The sequence below is a fragment of the Rissa tridactyla genome, chromosome 1, assembly GCF_028500815.1.
Source record: "Rissa tridactyla isolate bRisTri1 chromosome 1, bRisTri1.patW.cur.20221130, whole genome shotgun sequence".
Lineage (NCBI taxonomy): Eukaryota > Metazoa > Chordata > Aves > Charadriiformes > Laridae > Rissa > Rissa tridactyla.
The window spans coordinates 193,880,358-193,886,357 of record NC_071466.1 but is presented as its reverse complement, the minus strand read 5'-3'; the positions used below and the strand labels follow the sequence as shown (position 1 = coordinate 193,886,357).

General features: G+C 46.3%; 1 protein-coding gene across 1 annotated transcript in view; it reads left to right on the top strand.

Moving 5' to 3' along the window:
- Positions 1 to 2,542: 2,542 nt before the first annotated feature.
- The window catches only part of FAM3C (FAM3 metabolism regulating signaling molecule C), a 28,779-nt gene continuing 25,321 nt past the window's right edge, over positions 2,543 to 6,000 (top strand). Inside the window, exon 1 of the mRNA XM_054187134.1 lies at positions 2,543 to 2,668. The gene's annotated coding sequence lies outside the window, so the exon portion shown is untranslated. The remainder of the gene's footprint in view (positions 2,669 to 6,000) is intronic.

Here is a 6,000-nt window from a genome sequence, read left to right as displayed (position 1 = left end):
GATAAAAACAAGCTATTTTGTTGTTTTATTGTTGTAAACAAATATAAGCATTTTGGATTTAAAAACTGTAAATTTAGAACACATTGTAAATTTAGAATACATTACGTCACGATGAAACATTTAGAATGTATGTGGCTATGAAACACATTCTGTTTCATACTGAATTTCTTAATCTATAGAAGGAAAAATGGCCAGTTCATCACAGACAATAATAAAAAGCAAAATAGATATAGATATTATTTGTAGGTAGGTATAGGTATTATTTGTATTTCTTATGGAAGACCTCTACTTAACGGCCATAGCGGGTTCATTATAAGGCAAATTACAAAAAGGAAATTAGATAAAAAGGGAAAATTATAAGACAAGTTAGAAAAAAAGGGAAAAGAGGAACTCGGAGCCTTCCTGAGACACTGCGGGGGCTGGTGTACTCCCTCTTCTTTGGGCTCCTGCCAGCGGCCACATTTCCAGGGAACTGTGACTTTCCACCCTGCGTGCCTTGTGGCACCCATGCCTGTGGCACCAGGTAAATAATCAGTTGGATTTAATCGCAGCCATTCACGAGCCTTATTTATTTCTTTGAGTTTGATATGGATGTATTCCGAGGTGTTGGTTATTGTGCAGATAATATTATTTCTTCTTCTAATAATGTGATACTGCTACTTAGGTAATCTTTTTAAAATGTTTGCTTATGAAAGGAGCCAGCCTCCTTTAGCATACTGACCTTATTACTCTGTTTATACAGACAGAATCACCTAGGGCAACAAAGCTGACTGAGGGATTGGAGCATCTCCCTTATGAGGAAAGGCTGAGAGAGCTGGGACTCTTTATCCTGGAGAAGAGAAGGCTGAGGGGAGACCTTATTAACGTTTACAAGTATCTAAAGGGTGGGTTGAAGGAGGATGGAGCCAGACTCTTTTCAGTGGTTCCCAGTAACAGGACGAGGGGTAACAGGCACAAGCTGCAACATAGGAGCATAGGAAGTGCTGATCAAATATGAGAAAAAACTTCTTTACGGTGAGGGTGACAGAGCACCGGAACAGGCTGCCCAGGGAGGTTGCGGAGTCCCCTTCTCTAGAGACTTTCAAGACCTGCCTGGATGCAGTCCTGAGTAATGTGCTCTAGGCAATCCTGCTTTAGCAGGGGAGTTGGACTAGATGATCTCTAGAGGTCCCTTCCAACTCTGAAATTCCATGATTCCATAAGTAATCAGGGGAACACGGTGAAATTTCACCTATTAAGCACTAAAATAACTGTCAAACTAAGATATATCTATATCATCATTTAAAATTAAAAGCTATAAAGACTTTTTTTTCCTCAAGCAATGCTCACACTGGGTATTTCTTTGCTCATTTGGAGATTACAGCATGCCTGAAACTTCAATGTGTTGTGAGAATTTACTAAAGAAATTACTTGATCGATGTTCAAATAACTGTAGCAAGGAGCAGTCAGTATCAAAGTGTGTTATTTTAAATCCATTACAAGAAAAATCTGTTGACAAGGTGTGGTTAAAATAAGGCATGGAAACTTCCTTTTGTCTACCTGACTTTGAGGACGCATGATATGCCCTATATTTTAGATGTGTCTTTGTTCTCTGCTAAGAGGATTGCCACCCTGATGTTGGAAAAATGCTGATTTTGTGGTTTGACAGCAGTGGAATTGACTGAATCTGGCTGTCGGCTGCCCTGCCCCTTTCTATACCCACCCCAGCAATAGTCCAGCTGAAGGAGTTCTACCAACAGAAATCTTCTTCCACACAATAAAGTCCTGTCCTTCCAGCTCATCTCCCTCCCTACGCCAACTCATGGTGGGGTTAGAGGAATACCAGTGCCAGGGGAAAAAAAAAAAGGAAGAAAAAATAGGATAAATAGGAAAAAGAGACAGCAGCCATAGAGCACAGCCAAGCACAAAAGATGAGAAAGGGATTACCTTTTCTTCTTATGTGATAACACAAATCCGCTCTGTCTGACTGATCAAAAAGTTTTTAAGAAAAAAGGTGTTTTGTTTTGTTTTGTTTTTTTTTAAAGCAGAAAATGCCCATTCTGTTCGGCAACAGAAAATAACTTCTGGTGTACTGGGGGAGGGGGGGCGGGGGGGGCAGGGGTAGAAAAAGAAAAAAAGGTGTTTAAAATATAAAATAAAGCAAGCATAAACATTTCAAACAGTCTCCCGGACCGGGGCACCGCGCTGGTTTTTGGGCACACCGAGCACCCCTGTGGACGCGTGGGGGATTTTTTGGGGAATAATCAGCCTTCATTAAACGATCCAAAAACTTGTAGCCCTGAGGCCCCCTTGCTGGGCGAGCCGCCTGCGCCGCGCCACGCCAGCGGGGCTGGCGTCGTAGCCGGTCCCCTCAGGGGGCACCCGGCGGGTGCGGGGGAGGCCCCGCTGCCCCCGGGACGGCACCCCCGACCACATCCGCCCTCCCCACCGGTGTCTGCCCCGCGGGGCCCCTACGCCGGCGGCGGGGGCGGTCGCGGCTGCGGGGCGGCGCCGCGGCGGCCCCGGTCCGCCACCGGTAGGGGGCGGGCGCGCGGCCTCCGCCCCTCCCTCCGCCTCTGCAGCGGCGGCGGCGGCTCCGCTGGGCTTCCTGCTCCATCGCGGGGCGGGAGGGCCGGGGGCAGCCTGCGCGGCGCGGCGGGGCTGCTGAGGGGACGTCCGTACAGTCCAGGTAAGAGCCCCGCGTTCTCCGCGGGGCTGCAGGCGCCCGCGCTCCCCTCCGCTCCCCGGGGCTCCCCAGGGCTCCCCGTTCCCGCCGACCGGCCGCGCATCGCTCTCCTCAGCGCGGGGTGGCCAGGCTGGCGCTGGCCGCCTGCCCTCGCCTCCGCTGCCGCCTTCCTGCGGCGACTTCCCCGGGCCGCCTGGCCTTTTCTCCCCCGTCCGACCTCCCGCCGGGAGAGGTGCGGCGGGCCGGGGCCCCGGGTGCGGGACAGAGCAGAGCCGCGTCCCGCGGGGCCCCTCGGGGTAGCGGCCGGGCGGGCAGCGGGGCGGGGGTCTGCCCTCCCTTCCCCTGCCCTCCTTCCTTTCCCCTTCTCCGCCGGCCGAGGGGGCTCCGGGCCGGCTCCGGTGGATGCGCTGGGAGCAGGGGCCGGGTGTGGGTGTGTGTGTGTGTTTAATTAAAACGCTGAATACACCGTTACGGAGAAGAGGCGTGAGGTGATGGGGAAGGAGGATGTGCCGTCGCATCCAGGTTTGCAGAGGGGTACCTGTGGAAGCAGTCGGTGTTCCTTTGGTTTCTCGCCTATTGAGTTGCCGAAGTAGGAAAAAATACAGTAATTCCATACTTTTTTTTTTTTGGTAGGTAAGCGTGACCGTGTCTTAAGTTACGTTTATTTGCCTGAGCTGCCGAGGGGCTGCATAACTCACCCGATGTCTTGATCTTTCCATTTTTTCCACATGTAAAAGAGGTTAAATGCTACCGTAGTAACTCCAGACTTGTGTAAAGATCTCCGCACGTACCAGGTATTTCGTTTGATGTTACGGGTGCCCCGGAACGCCGCGCAGGCTCCCAGCCCCCGGCGGGTCTGTGCTGGCGAACGCAGCTCCTCTTTTAACAAAGCGTTTATTTAATACTAACAGCAGAATTATTTAGAAGCAAAAAAAAATAAAATAGAAATGGCTGGTTAATGACTCTGCACAACAGGCTCTTTTTTTTTTTTTTTTTTGAAGCCTGCCCAGCTAATCAAGGTATGAATATCTTCATTAGCACATACCCCTGCCCCCGCCCCCCCGGGGTTCTTTTAAGTATGAAGAAATCACAGTTGTCTGCGTGGCAAAACAAGTTTTGTAACTTGCTTTAAGCCTGCAGGTAGGCTCTCCGCAAGCTAATAGCTTGGTATTGTCGTGTAATGACATCTAATCACTTGGGGATGGAGGAGGCACCTGGTCTGTTGCAGGCCATCACTTCCGTCTCTTTCCACCAGTCCTGACCGTTTCACCCAGTAAGAATGCCGAGTAAATAGTTCCAAAAAGTCACCTCACAGTACCCACAAGTTACTGCCCAGCCTCTCTAGGTGCAGCCCGAGTGTTTCAGGGAATACGTGCTCTGCATTTAATGAGAATTCTCAGTGCTTTGAGAAGAAAATGATAGTATAGAAAGAGTTTGAGAATGTAGTGGAACTTTGACAAGCTAATACTTAAAAAATGAATTCCTGAACGTTTAGTTTCCAGTTTTGTTTGGAATATTAGCATACTATATGGGAAAGGGACTTTTTTTTTTTCCTGTAAGATCATAAGATGGATCAGTACTATGTAAGCTGCAAAAAATACCATTTTTTACAGATTATTTTGTAGCCTAAAGATTAGGTGTCCATCAAATGAATCTGCAGCAGACACAGAGAAGTTGTTCCTTAAGAATTGAATTTTCAAAGAGAAGTTGTTGTTCAAATAGAACTTAGGTTGTGGTTTTTAAACCTGCCGTCCCAGGGAGGTCAGAGGGTTGACATGTATGTGAGTGTAAGGGCTGCAAGTCTTGCCACTTATATTGGCAAGCAATATCTCCATGAGCCCTAATATAAGTGATAAATGTGTTCAGTTTTGAGATTTTCACTAAAATCTGCTGAGAAAGTTTAGGCTTTAAGGCATAATTATTGTAAACCTGTGTGTTTTCTTTGCCAGTGGCCAGCTGCACAACCCTGTGACAATCGTTTTGCTGTCAGCAGCATTGGAATTATCGTAATTGTTTCACGGTTTAGAAGGTTCCCATAAATTCTGTCCATAAATTCTCAGGATTACCTGAAGAAAAATGTAATTTGCAGTAATGTCAGAAATCTTGCAATGATACTTCATGAGTTGTCTGAGCAAATGTAACAGCCTGATGCTGCTGGGCTTTGCCTCCCACCACTCCTAAAAGTTGTTGTCTGCTAATCTGGCAGAAATTATATTCATTCCCTTTTACTAGGTTAACTTTCCTTAGTGAGCAAAATCATGTGGCCTGGGCTGGGGAAATGGTGAGTAGGGCTGGAGCAACGTGGCAGGTGAGCTCACCTGTCTCGTAAATTTTCATGCTTATCCAGGCCTGAGGCCCAGCGACAACATGAAAGACCGGTGATGAGGAAATAACTTTAAACTGGTATTACTGCTTGAAACGTCATTTGTTAGCACCAGGATTTTCAAGTCGGATGGATGATAAATCACCTGTAACCTATAAATACGTGCTTCTGGCTTCCTGCTTCATTGTCTGAAATGCTGTGTCTAACCATGAATCCAAGCTTAGCTTCCTCGTGCATTTCTTAATGGTATAAGCATCCCGAGAGGATTTAATGATTATTTTTTTCTTAAAAGAAAAAAAATATTTTTCTCGATAATTTGTAGTTCTAATTCTGCCCTTTAATTTGTTTGCACCTGCCTGCATCTTGATGTTATCCATGAATTTAAAATGCTTATCCCTATTCAGTAGTCCAAGTCATTGATGACTAGTAAGTATTATTTTACACAGGCTTCCTGAAATCTAGTCACACTTAAGTGTTCACAGGGAGTTATCAACAGCTACTCTTCTGGAATTGTTCAACTATTTTTGCTCCCCATATATAGTACCGTATTTCCAGGATACAAAAATAGTTTATATCTTAATTTGTAGAGAGAGCTACAACTTAGCTTTTCCCAGCTCTTGTTGGAGCTCAGTGCCAAGAGGATATGGAAGAGACTTTGTGGGAGAGGGGAGAAGCTTTGGAAGGCTTATCAGGACAGAGGGAGCTGCTGGAGTAAACTCTGCTCTGCATTTGATGTGCATTGCTGTTGAGTCAGTTTTAATGTTAGAAAGTTGCACAATGTGCTTATATTTATAAAAGCATGGTAGTTCTCATGAGAGTCCAGTTAACATCTTAATTTAAAACATCAAAATAGATGACATTTACAGTCTCCCCTCTGTTCGTAAGACTTGCTTTCTTCTTGTGACTGACTGACTTTCTTCCCTTCTCCCACCCTCTCTCCAGTCATCTTCTATTTGAGGAGAAAGTAAGCATCTCCTAGTAGCAAAGACTTTTTTCCTTATCTCTTTTGGTA